General features: G+C 40.1%; 1 long non-coding RNA gene and 1 pseudogene across 3 annotated transcripts in view; both read left to right on the forward strand.

Annotated features, from left to right (window-relative positions):
* Positions 1-19,138, forward strand: part of LOC137205198 (uncharacterized) — a 332,583-nt gene that overhangs the window by 289,706 nt on the left and 23,739 nt on the right. For 2 of the 3 annotated variants that reach the window (XR_010934038.1, XR_010934039.1), the window contains one exon: positions 12,039-12,080. The exons of the other annotated variant lie outside the window; for it this stretch is intronic. This is a non-coding gene — a long non-coding RNA (uncharacterized lncRNA). The remainder of the gene's footprint in view (positions 1-12,038; positions 12,081-19,138) is intronic. 3 annotated transcript variants of the gene reach the window in all.
* On the forward strand, positions 3,851-4,292 carry LOC137205761 (small ribosomal subunit protein uS15-like; annotated as a pseudogene).

Here is a 19,138-nt window from a genome sequence, read left to right on the forward strand (position 1 = left end):
CATCAGCTTCCAGGCTGGGACCCCACTACACTTGCTTCATTCTCCCCAAAAGGAGGGTCAAAAAAGCATGTAACAGCTTTGAAAAAGAAATGGGACATTTCCATCCTCCTTATAAGAGGAACAAAGACCTGAACTAGTCCTGTGGTCCATTTCCATTTAGGGTGAATCATACCTGGGTGTACTTATACATCAAATAGAATGTCATCTTTCCTATGGAATCTTAGGAATTCCTTTAAATTTTTTAATAAATTAAAATTAAAAGGACCAGCCTGACACCCAGGTACCATATTACATTGGAATTAGCTGTGTGACTGTAAGCAAGTCATTTCACTTTAAATAAGGTTGATTTTGCTAAATGATGAACACTATCCCTTCTAAGTCTAACATTCTCTGACCTAGTAAATGTATCCCTTTGTTTCTGATCTCTCTATCCTGAGGTGGAGGAGAGGTTGAGATGGGGTATGTGGGCCCACAAACACTGGGGAGAAACATGGGAGTGGCACATTGTAGTTTCCCTGGTTAATGCTGGGGAGGGAATGCCAGGAGGCCAACTGGTCCAGCCAGGCTGGAGTGGCTTCCCTGAAAAGTTCTTCATAGCCACAGGCACCTGATGTGAGGCCTAGGAGCCAAAGTCTGCAGATAAATGAAGGTCAGAGGATTTGGGAATGTGACAGCCATGAGTAGTGGAGTCAGTACAAAATGAGAAGTGATATGAGAAAATTCCAGGTAGATAGGCTTTGCCCTGAATTTCTATTCCCTGTTTCTGTAGGTAGTCAGTTCCACTAAAGGGGGCCAGGACAGAACTCGGCATGCTGAGGTCTAATCCTGGCTGCCTTGGCTGCGTCCAAGGATTTATTGAGTACCTACTCTACTCTCTGATTTCCCTTCCCAACTCCCTTCCCCAGACAAGCAACATTCTGCTGTTACCAGTTTTCCCAGAGTCAGACTGATACACCTGGAGACATTCTCCCACTGTCTCAACTAGATGTTATTGAATGGAGGAGCTACAATTCCAGTCATCAAAGGGAACAATAGGTAATGTTATGTAAAGAAAGGGAGAGGGTAATGTGTGTTTGTGGAACCAAGGAGCTAGGCCCCATTTTGTCAGGAGTGCAAACTTCTGGGTCTTCAGAGAGGTAAGTGTGTCATATGTACAGGATGTCACATTGTACTCTGCCCCTTCCATTCTTTATCTGTGAAGGGAGCTGCTAGTTAGGAAGACAAGTCTTTATTATAAGGATTGTTTCCTTATTTCAAACTATTTTTTTTCCCTCTTGTCTCTGATTTCTCATTCTTTTATTTTTAAAATCAACTTTAAAAAACACTTTTTGAACAGTCAGGCTGTTGCCCGTTTTTTACTATTATAAACACTACCATGATAAACAGCTTTATACATACATCTTTGTATATTTGTTCGGTTATTTCCTGAGGAAAAATTCCTGGAAGTAAAATTGCTGAATCAAAAGAAGTTGATGTTTTGGAGGAATTTAATAAAATTTGCTAAATTACAAGCCAGAAATGTAACAATATACATGCCATCAATCAATTATGACAGTACCCTTTCTCCATATGCAACAAATATTTTCAAATCTTTGCTAATCCTGAAAGGTTAAAAATATGTCTCCTTTTTGAATTAATTTCATTTTCAGTTACCAAAGATTTTTTTGTTACTTATGTTTATTTGCCATTTTAATTTCTTCTTTTTATGAGTTTCCTTTTCCTGTTCTATGCTTATTTTTCTTTCACAACATTTAGCTTTATCTTATTTATTAGTAAGAGCTCTTTATATATTAAGACTATTAACCCTTTGTCCACCATTGAAAGTATTTTTCCAGTTTTTCCTTTGTCTTTCTTTTTCCCCCCTGGTCTCTGATTAATAACATTCTCCCGTATTCCAACCAAGTGATCAAATCTGGCTTGGGAAAAACATAACCCAGAGAATCAAGAGTCTCATAATGGATCTTCATTACTTGCTGATATATTTCCTTCTGCTACATCTCCAGGATCTTCCACTTTTGCTCCAAAAAATATGAGGCCACATCATCAAATGTCATGATTACCAAAGCAGGCTAGGCCATAGTGCTTTGTGGTCCCACCCAGCCCCAACACAGCAATGCCCAGTGTCCTGGAAGCTTCCTGGCACCTTCCCTACCCTGTGGCCTTCCATTCTGCCAGACCCCTGTCCTTTGTCTTTATCATTGTGGCATTCACTTTGCTTTGTCTTTCTTGATCATAAAATTTTTTTATTTTTGTTTAGACAAATCTGATACTTGCCTTTAGAAGAAAAAATCCTGAAAGAAGCTAGAGGAAAAAATCACCTTAATTATAGGAAACAAAGATAAGAATTACATCAGACTTCTCCTTAAAAACCATGTAAGCGAGAAGAGAATAGAATGAAATATTTAAAGTGTTGAACCAAAACCAAAAGCCACCAAACTAGAATATTGTATCCAGTGAAATTATCTTTCAAAAGTGAAGGAGAAGTAGAAACTAACACAACATTGTAAAACAACTATACCCCAATAAAAAAATAATAAAATAAAAATAAAAAAATTAATTAATAGGGGGCTTCCCTGGTGGTGCAGTGGTTGAGAGTCCGCCTGCCGATGCAGGGGACGCAGGTTCGTGCTCCGGTCCGGGAAGATCCCACATGCCACAGAGTGGCTGGGCCTGTGAGCCATGGCCGCTGAGCCTGCACGTCTGGAGCCTGTGCTCCGCAACGGGAGAGGCCACAACAGTGAGAGGCCCACGTACCGCAAAAAAAAAAAAAAAAAAATTAATTAATTAATGTTTTTAAAAAGTGAAGGAGAAATAAAGACTTTTTCAGACAAAGAAAAGCAAGGGAATTTATCACCAGTCATGCTGCCCTTGCAAGGAGTGTTAAAAGAAGCTCTTCAGAGAGAAGAATATATAGATCATATATACAGAACTATAGAATGTATAGATCAGAAACTCAGATCTACATTTGAAGAAAGAAGAATATTAGAGAAGAAACCAATGAAAGTAAAATAAAATCTTATATTTTTGTTATTCTTAATTGATCTAATAGATAACTGCTATTAGATCTAATAGATCTATTAGATCTAATAGATATTGATGTAATAGATATTGTTCAAAAATAACAATAGCAATAATGTATTGGTTGATTTTACCTTATGAATAAGTGAAATGAATGACAGCAATATTATAAGGGACAAGAGGGAAAAATTGGGAATACTCTGTTATAAGGTACCTGTCCTACCTATGAAGCAGTACAATGTTATTTTAAAATAGACTTAAGGACTTCCCGGTGGCGCAGTGGTTAAGAATCCACCTGCCAGTGCAGGGAACACAGGTTTGATCCTCGGTCTGGGAAGATCCCACATGCCGTGGAGCAACTAAGCCCATGCCTCTGAACTACTGAGCCTGCTCTCTAGAGCCCACAAGCCACAACTACTGAAGTCCGCACGCCTAGAACCTGTGCTCCACAAAGAGAAGCCACTGCAGTGAGAAGCCCATGCACCGCAACGAAGAGTAGCCCCCTCTCGCCGCAACTAGAGAAAGCCCGCACACAGCAACCAAGACCCAAAGCAGCCAAATAAATAAATAAAATCCTTTTAAAAAAATTTAAAACATAAAGTAGACTTAAATTGGTTGTAAATATGTATTGCAAACCCTAGGGCAAGCATTTTTTAAAATTTTAAAGAAGTATAATTAATGTGCTAAGAGAAAATGGAATAATATAAAATGCTCAATTAAAAACAGAGAAGGCAGGATGGGAGGAAGCAGGACTGTGTGAGGTCACTTCCTGTGTGCAGGGTGGCTTCCTGCCTCCCACCCTTGCTCTCTTTTTGGCTGCCCTCGTGGTTGCATGCAGGCCCCTGGGAAGGGCCTGTCCCAGTCGGCTTTGGCCTACCACCGCAGCAATCCCACCTGGCTGAAGTTAACTTCTGACAACAGGAAGGAGCAGATCTACAAACTGGCCAAGAAGGGCCTGCCTCAGGGTGATCCTGAGAGTCTCACATGGTGTTGTTTTATGACAGGCAATAAAATCTTGAGAATTCTTAAGTCCAAAGGACTTCCTCCTGATCGTCCTGAGTACCTCTAGCATTTAATTAAGAAAGTTGTTGCTGTTCAGAAGCATCTTCAGAGAAACAGAAAGGATAAAGATGCTAAATTCCTTCTGATTCTGATTAAGAGCTGCATTCACAGCTTGGCTCAATACTGTAAGACCAAACCAGTCCTCCCCTCACGCCACCCCCCCACCAATTTGGAGATACTAGTTATCCACAGCCTCTGCCCTGGTTGCATAAATTTGTCCATGTACTCAAGCAATAAAATCATTGTTTAACTAGAAAAAAAAAAACAGAGAAGGCAGAAAAAGAGGGGAAGACAAGAAACAAGGGACAAGTGCAATGACTAGAAAACAGTTGCCAATATGGTAGATATTAATCCAATTATATCAATAATCATTTTAAATATGAATGATCTAAATACACCATTAAAAGACAGAGACTGATGGGGCTTCCCTGGTGGCACAGTGGTTGAGAGTCCGCCTACCGATGCAGGGGACACGGGTTCGTGCCCCAGACCGGGAGGATCCCACATGCCGCGGAGCGGCTGGGCCCGTGAGCCATGGCCACTGAGCCTGCACGTCTGGAGCCTGTGCTCTGCAACGGGAGAGGCCACAACAGTGAGAGACCCACGTACCACAAAAAACAAAAAAACAAAACAAACAAAAAAAAACTACAATGAGGTATTACTTCACACCAGTCAGAATTGCCATCATTGAAAAGTCTACAAATAATAAATGCTGGAGAGGGTGTGGAGGAACGGGAGTCCTTCTACACTGTTGGTGGGAATGTAAATTGGTGCACCCACTCTGGAAAACAGTATGGAGGTTCCTTAAAAAACTAGAAATAGAGTTACTATATGATCCTGCACTCCTAGGACTATATCTGGAGAACATGCTAACTCAAAAGATACACGTACCCCAATATTCATAGCAGCACTATTTACAATGGCCAAGACATGGAAGCAACCTAAGTGTTCATCAACAGATAAATGGATAAAGAAGATGTGGTATACACACACACACACACACACACACACACACACACATACATATGGACTTCCCTGGTGGCGCAGTGGTTAAAACTCCACGCTTTCAATGCAGGGGTCCCAGATTCAATCCCTGCTCAAGGAACTAGATCCCACATGCATCCCGCAACTAAAAGTTTGCACGTCACAAGTAAGGAGCCGCCTGCCGCAACTAAGGAGCTTGTGAGCCACAACTAAGGAGCACAAATGCCACTACTACAGAGCACGCCTGCCACAACCAAGACCTGGAGTAACCAAATAAATAAAATAAAAAAATATTGGACTTCCCTTGTGGCACAGTGGTTAAGAATCCTCCTGCCAATGCAGGGGACACGGGTTCGAGCCCTGGTTCAGAAAGATCCCACATGCTGCGGAGCAACTAAGCCTGTGTGCCACAACTACTTAGCCTGCGCTCTAGAGCCCACGAGCCACAACTACTGAGCCTGCATGCCACAACTACAGAAGCCCGCACGCCTAGAGCCTGTGCTCTGCAACAAGAGAAGCCACCGCAATGAGAAGCCCGTGAACCACAACGAAGAGTAGCCCCTGCTCGCCACAACTAGAGAAAGCCCACGTGCAGCAACGAAGACCCAATGCAGCCAAATTAATTAATTAATTAATTTAAAAAAAAAAAAAGAAGAATCCCATGATAGAAGTGTTCTAAATCTGGACTGTGGTGATGGTTGCACAACTGAATTAACTAAAACTCATCTAATTTTGTGCTCTCCAATATGGTTGCCACTAGGCATATGTGGCTATTGAAATTTATTAAAATTGTATTATTCAGAGGAATAGAATTGAGTGTCCAGAAATAAATCCATAAACCTATGGTCAATTAAATGGTGCCAAGACCTTTCAATAAGGAAAGAATAATCTCTTTAATAAATCATTCTGGGGCAACTGAATAGCCACATGCAAAAGAGTGAAGTTGGATCCCTACCTTACACCACATATGAATATTAACTCAAAGTAAACCAAAGACCTAAACGTAAGGGCTAAAACTATAAAACTCTTAGAAGAAAATATATGACTAAATCTTTATAACCTTTGCTTTGGCAATAGAGTTTGAGATATGACATCAAAAGTACAAGTAACAAAAGAAAAAATAGATAAATTTGGCATAAAAATTAAAAATGTTTGTGAACAAAAGGACACCATCAAAAGTGAAAAAACAACAAACAGAATGGGAGAAAATATTTGCAAATCATATATTTGATAAGGAATATCCGGAACACATAAAGAATTCTTGCAACTGAATAACAAAAAGACAAACAACCCAATTCCAAAACGGGCAAAGAACCAAATAGACATTTCTCCAAAGATGACATACAACTGGCCAATAAGCACATGAAAGGTGCTCAGCATAATTAGTCACCAGAGAAATGCACATCAGAACCACAATGAGATGCTACTTCACACACATCATACAGGTCCCAGTGCCTCCACTGCCATGTGGTCATGTAAGTGATATCCCTCCTCTGTAAGCCAGTTCACCATCTCAGAAGAGAACAGAGGGAGAAAAAAAATATGAAATATTGGACATTTTATCCCCTAAAGAGTGAACACTTACCAAAAGAAGCCTGACTAGGAGAGATTTGGCCCTAATGATTTTTCCCCTTCTTGATCTGACCCTGGAAAAGTGGGCCTGGTTGTGTCCATTGTGCTCCTGATGTCCCCTCTATCACCTTTCCCATGATATGCCCTCTACTTCCAAATTTCCTCTCTTTTCCATCTGACCTCCATTCTTAAGCAAAATTCTCATTTTCTTTTTGCCCTGATGTCAATTAACAGTCAAAAGGAAAAATAGCCAACAAGTTAATCCAAAAGTTTATGAATTCTACTAACATAAAAATTATACATATACCTAAAGGCTGGATCATAGTCAAAACTTAATTGGAGTAAAACTAAAAAATTGTAAGTGGAAAGAAGTAACAGAAATTAAAAATTATTAAGAATCCCATGATAGGGCTTCCTATTCAATCAGACAGTTTTCTGAACTGGAGACAACTGAAGAAAAGCTAGTCCTGTCTGACTATTGTGGTTGATATGCTGGCAACCATAACTGGATCCCCGTCACCACAATGATGTGTTCTTGGTGCTAATGTTCCCCACCTCTGAATTTCTCTTTATTCTATCCCCAATTCTTCCCCAGTCTGCTGAAGCTCCTAGCCCTAGCCCTCTCCTTTACCTCCCAGCATGGTGGCACTGATGGTCCCTGGGCTTCTTTGCCTAGGGCAGCAAGTTTTGGGTAGAAGTATACTTCACATTATGGAAGAAATAGTGTAGTCTGGACTTCCCTGGTGGCGCAGTGGTTAAGAATCTGCCTGCCAATACAGGGGACACGGATTCAATCCCTGGCCCGGGAAGATTCCACATGCAGCGGAGTAACTAAGCCTGTGCACCAGATCTGCTGAGCCTGCACTCCAGAACCTGTGAGCCACAACTACTGAGCCCTCGTGCCACAACTACTGGAGCCTGCATGCCTAGAGCCCGTGTTCCACAGCAGGAGAAGCCACTGCAATGAGAAGCCCAGGAACCACAACGAAGAGTAGCCCCCACTTGCCACAAGTAGAGAAAGCCCAAGCGCAGCAACAAAGACCCAATGCAGCCAAAAATAAATAGATGAAATAAATAATAATAAAAAAAGAAAGAAAGAAATAGTATGGTCTGAGTCCTTCAGGTTAGTCATTGATGTGTAAAGTAATTTAGAAAGTCTTTCATCTTTTCATGACACCAGGTTTTCACCACAATTTTTTTTTTACTGGAAAAAGAGCTGAGTAATGATTTTTTAAAGCAGGTATCCATCCTCCTGAAGCTCTGAAACCTATTGCTACAGTGGATGGCAAGTCCCATGAGAGCAAGATTTAGAGAATATAGAAATATATATGACAATCTCTCTCTCTCTCTCTCTCTCTATATATATATATATATATGTATATGTATATATATATATATATATATATATATTTCCCCTGTGTTATACTCTCTCTTCCCCATACGCTCCATAAAAGAAAGACCTTGTACACCTTTTTTACTTCTGCACCCGACCTCCTACAATAGTGCATGGCATATAAGAAGGGCATACAGGCTTCCCTGGTGGCGCAGTGGTTGAGAGTCCGCCTGCCGATGTAGGCGACGCGGGTTCGTGCCCCGGTCCGGGAAGATCCCACATACCGCGGAGCGGCTGGCCCCGTGAGCCATGGCCGCTGAGCCTGCACGTCTGGAGCCTGTGCTCCGCTACGGGAGAGACCACAACAGTGAGAGGCCCGCGTACCGCAAAAAAATAAATAAATAAAAGAAGGGCATACAAGTTTCCTGGGTGGATGGGTGAATGAATGCGGTACAACTGCATCCTGCATTGTTCAGTGTGACTAAATTTAGGAAGAAAATTGTGCTGCTAATAAAAAACTAAGTAGAAATGAGTTTCAAACCACCTAATTGTTTTGCTTGCTCATGCCACTATTTTCTCTGAGTCCAGAATTAACTGTTTCATCTAGTTATTGATCAATGTTACAAAAAGCTAATGCTAATACAAATAATTCTTCAATCTCTGCCCTCACCAAGGGGAACTGCTACACATATAATTCAAATGATCAGATAAATGTGTACCTGATGTGCATATGTTTTTAAGTTGAGGAATTTCTGGCCTTAAGGTTAATTTTAAGCAGTCAGACTTGGTCTTACACATTACATATTTTCATTAACACTGTTGCTGCCTAGAGAAAAATTTCCCTCTATTGGGAAATTTGCTATGAGTTGCTATGAGTAATTCAAAATGTTTTGATTCTGAAAGTAATATGAACTTACTGTAGAAAATTTGAAAATTGATAAGAACTTTTGCTTGTTTTGCTGAGTTGGTGGTGGATGTATGCATATTTGGAGAAGCAATTTTTTCTGTATAAAAAAGGAGAGAGATTCTGAGGCCTGAGATGGGGAAGATCTGGAATTGAGGAAGCCAGAAATCAGCCTATCTAGGTACCAGCTTGTCTAAGTGCTACCCAGGAAAGGACAACAAAAAGGAAACCTTGTTTGGCTTGTAGCTGGAGAGAAGGGAGAGATGAAGCATATATTAGTCAGGGTTCTCCAGAAAATCAGAACCAATAGGAGATATAAAAATAGTCTTATTAGGAGGAATTGCCTCACACAATTATGGAGGCTGAGAAGTCCTATTTGCCATCTGTAAGCTGGAGACCCAGGAAAGCTGGTGATGTAGTTCCAGTCCAAGTCAAAAGGCCTGAGAACCAGGAGAACTGACGGTATACCTTCTAGTACAGTTCAAAGGCCTGAACCAGAGAGCCAATGGAGTAACTTCCAGTGCTAGGGCAGGAGACTACCTATGTCCAGCTCAAGTAGTCAGGCAGAGAGAGCAAATTCTCCCTTCCTTCACCTTTTTGTTCTATTCAGACCCTCAACAGATTACATAATTGGAAAGGGAATCTGCTTTATTCAGTCTAGGGATTCAAATGCTAATCTCTTCAGGAAACACCTTCACAGACACACCTAGAAATAATGTTAACTGGATATCTGGACATCCCATGGCCCAGTCAAGTTGACACATAAAATTAGCCATCACAAGGCACACCTGAAGGAAATATATGAAGGGTTGTGAACTGTACAGTGTAAAACTCTCCTCTGTCTTCTTATAAAATCTTGAATACAAATCAACACTTGGTCTTAATGGAATCCTCCTGGGGAACAGAAGAGATATTGAGTCCTATTTAGTAATCGTTTGCAAGCTATGAGAGAACCATATTAGCCATAGGGACTAACACGGAAAAATCTTAAAAGAAGAAAATGTAAACGCTCTAATTCCACTTTACAACAATGACCTTTATTGACCTTGTGGTATGTTTCTTACCTTCTTTTGCATATGTATGTATATATAAGTTTGTGAGTATACATATGCAATAAAATTGGGACTGCATCATATAAATAGTTTAATGTTCTACAGTTTTTACCTTACATTAAATCATGACTATTGAATATTATTAAATATTATTCAAAAACATGATATTTAGTGCCTGTGTAATAGTTCATGAATACAGATATACCAGTTATTTCATTACATCTCTATTATAGATATTTATCAGTTTCCAACTTTTTATTATTACAAGAACTCTAGCATGAATATCTTTTAATGTAAATCTACATGGGCATCTATAATTCTTTCCTTAGGGTCGAGTTTAGCCAGTCAAAGGGCATGAAACTTTTTGACTCTTGATCTATTCTGCCATTTTGCCAAAACACCTTTCAAAGTACGTGATTTACACTGTCACTAGCACAACAACAGAAAGATTATTTTCACCTGTTTTTGTAGTTTATATAAATGAAATCACAAGGTGTGCTCTCTTTTGAGTCTGATTTCTTTTCCACAATACATGTTTGTGAGATTCATTCATATTGTTGCATACAGTTGCAGATTGTTTCTTCTTATTGCTGTTAGAGTTCATTGTGTGACTATACCACAATTTATTTATCCATTGATGAGCATTTGGGCATTTTCCTATTTGACATTATTATGAATAGTGCTGCTCTGACGTGTCTTTTGGAAAATACATGTCCACTTTTCTGTGGTTAGTTACCTAGAAGTAGAATTGCTGAGTATACACATACTTAACTTTAATAAATAATGTCAAAATTGTTTCTGAAGTGGTCATAACCAATTTACATCCCATCAGCAAGGTGTAAGAGTTACAGTTGCTTCACATCCTTACCAATGTTTAATATTGTTAGTGGGGTTTTTTTTTTAACATCTTTATTGGAGTATAATTGCTTTACAATGTTGTGTTAGCTTCTTCTGTATAACAAAGAAAACCAGCTATATGTATACATATATCCCCTCCCTCTTGCATCTCACTCCCACCCTCCCTATCCTACACCTCTAGCTGGTCACAAAGCACCGAGCTGATCTCCCTGTGCTGCTTCCCACTAGCTATCTATTTTACATTTGGTAGTGTATATATGTCAATGCTACTCTCTCACTTCGTCCCAGCTTACGCTTCCCACTCCCCGTGTCCTCAAGTCCATTCTCTACATCTGTGTCTTTATTCCTGTCCTGCCCCTAGGTTCATCAGAACCTTTTTTTGTTTGTTTAGATTCCATATATATGTGTTAGCATACAGTATTTGTTTTTCTCTTTCTGACTTACTTCACTTTGTATGACAGATTCTAGGTCCATCCATCTTACTACAAATAACTCAGTTTCGTTTCTTTTTATGGCTAATATTCCATTGTATATATGTGCCACATTTTCTTTATCCATTCATCTGTCAATGGACACTTAGGTTGCTTCCATGTCCTGGCTATTGTAAATAGAGCTGCAGTGAACATTGTGGTACATGACTCTTTTTGAATTATGGTTTTCTCAGGGTATATGCCCAGTAGTGGGATTGCTGGGTCATATGGTAGTTCTATTTGTAGTTTTTTAAGGAACCTCCATACTGTTCTCCATAGTGGCTGTATCAATTTACGTTCCCACCAGCAGTGCAAGAGGGTTCCCTTTTCTCCACACCCTCTCCAGCATTTACTTTTTGTAGAATTTTTGATGACGGCCATTCTGACCAGTGTGAAGTGATACCTCATTCTGGTGGGTATGTAACACTATCTCATTGTGGTTTTAATTTGAGTTTTCCTGACGACTAATATTGAGTGCCTTTTCATATGTTTATTAGCCATTTAGATATACTCTTTTGTGAAGTATCTGTTCAAATTTTTGCTTTTTTTTTTTCTATCCAGTAAGTTGGATACATGCATGCAAATATCTTTTCCCACTCTATGGGTTCTCTTTTTACTTTCTCAATGGTATCTTTGCATGAACAGAAGTTTTTAATTTTAATATGGTTAATTTATCAATTTTTTCTTTAATGGTTAGTGCTTTTCATGACTGTTTAAATAATCTTTACCCATTCCAAGACCATGATGATGTTCTGAAAGTTTTTTTTTTTCTCCTTCATATTTAGATTTGGAATCCATCTGGAGTTGTTTAATGTGTATGGTGTGAGGTAAGGGTTCAGATACATTTTATTCCATACAAATTGTAAATTCACTCAGCACCATTTAATTGAAAAACCGTCTTTTACCCTCTGCCTTACATTATTTATTGCCTTTGTTATAAATCAGGTGACCATGCATATGTGGTTCTCTTTCTCCATTCTGTTCCAGTGGTTGATTGGTTTGTGTATTCTTGAACCAATATAATAATGTCTTAATTACTAGAATATCTGGCAGTTTAAGTTCTTCAGCTTGTTTTCAAGATTGCCTTGTTTGCCCACTTTTATAATGGGATACTAGGGAATTTTTTCTTATTGCTATGTAAAAATTTCTTACTTATAAAATATGTTCATCCTTGCCTGTTATATGTAATATAAATATCTTCCCATTTGTCATTTGACTTTTGATTTTATTTATAGTTTCTCTTGCCATAGTGTAGTATTAAATTCTTACAAACTAAAGTCTATTGATATTTTGTGGTTTTCACCCCCCAACTATTTTTACACTTACAAAATTTTTCCGCAATCCCCATGAAATTTAAATGTGACATTTATATCCAAAATATGGAGCATGTGTGACTACACAAAAACAAATATCTTCTGCTTAAAATAATCAGTTGTCCTCTTTACTTTCTAGAGTAGGAAGATGAGGTTCAAGGAGGGAAAGAGGGGAGTCAGTACTGCTTAAAATTAGAAAATGAGAATTCCAAGAAAGCATTGGCTTACTTCCCTGAATTGCATCTGCATGGGTCAGTTACCCTTGGTAGAAAAAAACTGTTGCCCCTATTTCATCTGATTTCTCTGGGCAGGTTACTGACCCAATCGGCAGAGAGGATTGCTATGTTAGTGTTATGAGGAGCTGATGGGTCTGGGTTCCAAGGGCTGGAGCTGAAGCTGACAGCTAGCCAGGATCACCCTGCTCCAGAAGTGATCAGCACTCATGATCAAGAGCCTGCTGGACAGGGCACTATCCTTGCCTTCAGAAGGACGGTCCCAATGCTGTGGCTCACAGGAGGCTGCCGGGGAGCTACTGGCCAAATCAGTGAGGTTTGTAAATATGCCTGACCAAAACGGCAATGGCAGATCAGCTCACAGAATTCCCTGTGTTTACCGTCTCTTCTGGAAGCACAAGGAGAAAGAAGGTAGTTTGGTTATTTGATTTCTTTTTGACAAAACCAAACCATTGTAGTGATTATTAAGAGAGAGTAGAAGCTCAACCAATGAGGGGGAAATATGGTTTTCATTCTAGATTTATTTTGATCCTGTGCTCATTTTTTTGTCTGCAGGGGAAAAAAGGGGAAGCCATAAAACCCCTCTTGGCACTATGTGTGTTGTACTTAGTCTGTGGCCAAAGAGAGTATTTTGTTGCTGTTGTTGTTGTTTTTATGTACTTTTGGCTGTGTTGGGTCTTCGTTTCTGTGCAAGGGCTTTCTCTAGTTGTAGCAAGTGGGGGCCACTCTTCATCACGGTGCGCAGGGCTCTTACTATTGCGGCCTCTCTTGTTGCGGAGCACAGGCTCCAGACGTGCAGGCTCAGTCGTTGTGGCTCACGGGCCCAGCCGCACCGCGGCATGTGGGATCTTCCCAGACCAGGGCTCGAACCCATGTCCCCTGCATTGGCAGGCAGATTCTCAACCACTGTGCCACCAGGGAAGCCCCAAAGAGAGTTTTATGGGAAAGTTTGCTGTGGGCCAGGGAAGCATTTTCTGTTTCATCATTTTAAAAACAAAAACATTAACTAAAACAAAATCTCTCATCTCCTCCCACAAAAAGAAGAAGAAGGAGGAGGAGAAGGAGGAGGAGGAGGAGGAGGAGGGGGAGGGGGAGGGGGAGGGGGAGGAGGAGGAGGAGGAGGAGGGGGAGGAGGAGGAGGAGGAGGAGGAGGAGGAGGGGAGGGGGAGGGGGAGGGGGAGGAGGAGGGGGAGCAGGAGGAGGAGGAGGAGAAGAAGAAGAAAAAGAAGAAGAAGAAATAGAAGAAGAAGAAGAAGAAGAAGAAGAAGAAATAGAAGAAGAAGAAGAAGAAGAAGAAGAAGAAGAAGAAGAAGAAGAAAGAAGGAGAAAAGAAAATGAAAAACCCGCAGAGCCATAGAGCTGCTTGCCTTACTATAATTAATTTTTTATAATTTGTCCTTCCTCAAAATTAATGCATAAGACTGATAGCAGTTATGAAACATTGAAAACTTTTGCTTTTCAGCTACTTAATGTTCTGTTCAGATATCCTTGGAGGAAAGCCAAAAGGGATTAAAATCTTCTGAAACACTAAAAGATGATTATCTTCTTTGGCTCTCCTGCTTGACTTTAAATCTCTAGCTTTCGAAAAAGCTAGAATAAACCAGTTTAGATGGTGACAGCTTTTTTCCTTCTTCTTAAAATGATATTAAATTATAATCCTGTATTCACCTACAATCTCATATTTGAGATTAACTGCAATAAACTGCGGCCTCTATAGACTGTTGTTTTCACTGTACAGAGGGAGCTCTACTGCCCTTGGGTGAGTTCCCCATCTACTGTCTAAAGCCTCAAAGTTCATACTGTAGTTTCACCTTTTAATGAGATTTTCCTGGGATAAAATGCGATTACTCGTAAAGGTTGATACTAATTATTACCTCAGCACGAATGACTTTACCTTCTCTCCAGAGCTAGCTTTGACAGGAAGAAGTTACATGCTCTGGCGGGAGCCAGTCTCAACTGAGGTGGGCTGAGGAGGGAGATGGAAGGAGCGGGGAGAAGGTACAGAAAGAACTTTCACGCAACCAGAAAACAGGCACAATGCAGCCTAGCGTACACCCCTTCAAAAATACACCTTTGTTTTATGCTTCTTTTCTTTTTTATTTATTTATTTATTTATTTGTGGTACGCAGACCTCTCACTGTTGTTGCCTCTCCCGTTGCGGAGCACAGGCTCCGGACTCGCAGGCTCAGCAGCCATGGCTCACGGGCCCAGCCGCTCCGCGGCATGTGGGATCTTCCTGGACCGGGGCACGAACCCGTGTCCCCTGCATCGGCAGGCAGACTCTCAACCACTGCGCCACCAGGGAAGCCCTTCCTTTCTTTTTCTAACAAGATAAGTGAACCTTTTCTCGGTAAGGATAAAGTTGGGGTAAGGATTGAAAACCATATTTTGGAAAGGGAAAGACTAGGAAAATGGGAGACAAGGAGGCATCTCCTGCGAGGAGTCACACACTCAGGGTCCCTCAAGACTGAGAAGTCATCTTGCTCTGGCTCTACAGAGAGAGCCAAAGGCTTTCAGAGATTGTGTTAAGACCTCACCCTGACCAAGATGCTCAGCCAGTCAGCTCTTCAAGTGTTTGGACCTAGTTTGTCTTTGGATCTAGGCAAAGGCAAAAGTCATATCACTTCTACCGATATGAGAGAAGTTTTCATACATCTGACTCACTCTCAACTTCTATGAAACAATTGATCTTCTGTGAGAAACAACTGATTTCTAATCGGATCTTTCCTAGAAAACCCAGATTACAAGAATATTTATAAACTAGGTTAAAGGTGTTTAGTTAATTATATCCTTAATAAGAGGAAAATACATTTGTTCTTCTCCTGAAACCAAATAAATATGAATGAACTAAGAAACGTTTCAAGATTCTCTTTTCAAAACACTGAAGTCATGATTTTTTAAAAGTTGAATTATGGACACAGAGTCAATACAGTTTTGCATGTAGATTCAGAAACTCTTTGAGCCCATATAAAATACCTAGATGAACACAATGCTTTGTGCGTAATAGGTATTCACTCAGCATTAATCAATTAAACACATCTATTGCTCCATTCCCTCTTATTCTGCTGTGTGTTTCTGAAGTCAAATGCAACCATTACCAAGAACTGTTACAGCCTCAGCTTTCCCAGAGACACAGTCCCCACAAGAATCAACTCAAACTAAAGAAGAACAGAAAAGAGTATGTAAACCTCTAGTATTTTTGGGTTTTGATCTCTATTCTGACCCCTGCCTGACTTCCTTTGTGACCAAGTCTGATTTATTCAAGGGCTTGGAACTATGTCCACTTTTTAAAGAAATGGGGATGAAATGAAATCAATTAACTCTGTCTAAAAAGACTAAAATTCCTGAAGCACTTACTTGTTCTAAAGACAAAACTAAGTTTCAAATAACTTTTTGAAGAATCAAGATGCTTTGAAGAGTAAATCTGACACTGAGCCCCACTCAAGTTAACAAAGAAAATGTCTTCTCCCTCTGCCTTCCCTGGAAACACAGCTCTGTCCCCTGCCTTGATCCAGTATTGCAAGGAAAAGGCTGACACCAGGATAAGAGACTAGAGGGAAAAAAGAAAAGAGAAAGTGGATGGACTAGTACATAACATTGCATACCTGAACATCATGGGGCCATATGTAACTTTCTATTTCTGGGAATTTGATCTCAGAACTCACTGGGGACCCCTATCCTCAACACCCTCATCTCGGGATTGGGAGGGAAGTTGCTTCACTTCCAAGTAGATCCCTAACAACTTGTCCTGATAAGTTTGGCAAAGCACAACTCCTTTCTTGACTATAAAGAACTGGTTGTAAATGTTAATATCTTGGTACAAAGCAGAGCTGTTTAAACCAAGTTTTGATAAAGGTAAAGTAGGATTCCATCCCCATTTAGGCCAGGAGTCACCAAACTTGTTCTGGAAAGGACCAGTCCATCTCCACTAATAAACTCTGCCTTTGTAGTGTGAAAACAGCCATAGACAATACATAAATAAGTGGGTATGGCCATGTCCCAGTAAAACTTTATTTACAAAGATTATAAAGATGGAAGGCCTAGGTTTGGCCTACAGGTCATATTTTGCTGACCCTTGATTTAGGCTATAATAATAATGATAAATATAATAATAATAAATATAATAAGGATGAGTGCTTACCTAATTTCCTTATCACAATGACTCCCATAAGGTAAATAATTTTATCTAAGGATGATATTGAAAATAATTAACAACTGATATGGCCAACCAATCAGAACAGACAGAGCATTGGTGTATAGTAGATGAAAACCCACCTGCTATGATCACCCTTACGTTAGAGATTTGGGAACTGGGGCTTAGAATAGGGTAGTAAATTGTCCTAGATTATACAAACAGTACACATAGTAGAGCTAGGGTTTTCTTACATGTGATCTGACTCCAGAAGCCACACTTGATATATGCTTCTAGAGGCCAGAGGGACTTCCAGTGAAACTGAAAGTTGCAATCTTGTTCCAATTTCTTAGTCACAGCATGTCTGGCAAGGGCAATCCATTCATACCGTTTCCAAAAATATTCAAAACACAGGTGAGCATAGTTCTTTAGAAATATTTCAGTATGTTACTTGTTACATTGAAAATAACTTAAATCAAAAGGAAATGTGAATTCCTTTGGCTTCCCTGTAACTTGAAACTTTCCCTTTTTCTATCCCTATGGCTTATTCCCACACTTCCTTCTCCCTTCAGGTCTCTGCGCAATTGTTGCTTTATTGTGAAGCCTTCCTGACCACCAATAGATTAATGAAATAGCAATACCTGCCCAGCATTTCCTATGTCTCTTGCCTTGCTTTATTTTTCTCCACTGCATTTAACACCATCTTACATACTGTATGTTGAATGTATTTATTTTTTATCTCCCCCAGTTAGAATGTAAGTGCCACAAAGTTAGGTGCTTTGTTGTGTTCGGTATTCTATCCTCAGCACCTAGAAAAGCACTTGTTGAATGGCTGAATGAATACTGTTGGCAGTAGAAAGGCCACATGGTACAATAGTAAGAGCATTAGATTTAGAGCCAGAGGTGGGTTGGAATCCCAGCTCAGCTACTTACTAGCTGTGTGACCTTGGACAAGCTAACCACTTGAAGACTCAGGGGCTGCAGGAAGAGCAAAGGTCCTGAGATTGGAGCATGCTAGTCAAGGCAGGGTGGCCAGGGTAGTGCAGCACAGAGAGAAGGCAGAACATGGTAAGGAATGAGACAGATAAAAGTTGACGGGCAGATTGTGTAGGCTTGGTGAGATATTTTAAGGACTGAGTTTTGTTCTGAATGAGAAGTCAATCAGAGGGTATGATATAAAGGAATAACATCTGTTTTAAGTTTTACAAAGACTGCTTAAGGGCAAAGACAGAGGCAGAGAGACCAGTTAGGAGGCTGCTGAAGTAATCCAGGTGGGAGATGATGGTGGCTTAGACCAGATTAGTAGTAACAGAGGTGGTAAAAGGTTGTCAGATTCTGAATATGTTTTGAAGACACAGCCAACAAGATTTGCTGATGTTTGGGTGGGGAATGTGAGGGGAAGAGAAGAGTCAATGATGACTCCAAGGATTGGGAGGAGGACTGTGGGAGGAGCAGGTATAGGATGCGGGAATCACAAATTTGCTTTTGGTCCAGTTAAATTTGAGAAGCCTATTTGACATCCAAGGAGAGATGTCAAGCTGTAAGTGGGATAGACAATTCTAGCATTCATGGGAGAGGTACAGGCTAGAGATATAAATTTGAGTATTGTCAACAGATAAGTCAGAAGTTTCTGTCCAGGCTGCTAATAAGAATCACCCAAGGATAGCTAGTGGGAAGCAGCCACATAGCGCAGGGAGATCAGCTCGGTGCTTTGTGACCACCTAGAGGGGTGGGATAGGGAGGATGGGAGGGAGATGCAAAAGGGAGGGGATATAGGGATATATGTATACGTATAGCTGATTCACTTTGTTATACAGCAGAAACTAACACAACATTGTAAAGCAATTATACTCCAATAAAGATGTTAAAAAAAAATCACCCAAGGAGCTTTTTTTTTTAAATTGTTTTAATTGTGGTAAAATGCATGTAACACAAAATTCATCATATTAACCATCTTTCAAAAAAAATACCTAGACTCCAACCCAGATCAATGGAATGAGAATTTCTTGGGGAAAGGGCTGGATACCATAGTTTTAACAAGTATACCAAGTGTTTAGACTTGGGAAAATAAGAAGAAACCATAAAGGAAATGGAAAAGGAACAACCTATGAAATAGGAGGAAACCAGGCAAGTGGATATGTCCTCAAAGTCAAGTACAAAACGTATTTCAAGAAGATGGTAATGAGGAACTTCCCTGGTTGTGCAGT

The sequence above is a fragment of the Pseudorca crassidens genome, chromosome 14 (genome assembly GCF_039906515.1).
Source record: "Pseudorca crassidens isolate mPseCra1 chromosome 14, mPseCra1.hap1, whole genome shotgun sequence".
Taxonomy (NCBI): Eukaryota; Metazoa; Chordata; class Mammalia; order Artiodactyla; family Delphinidae; genus Pseudorca; species Pseudorca crassidens.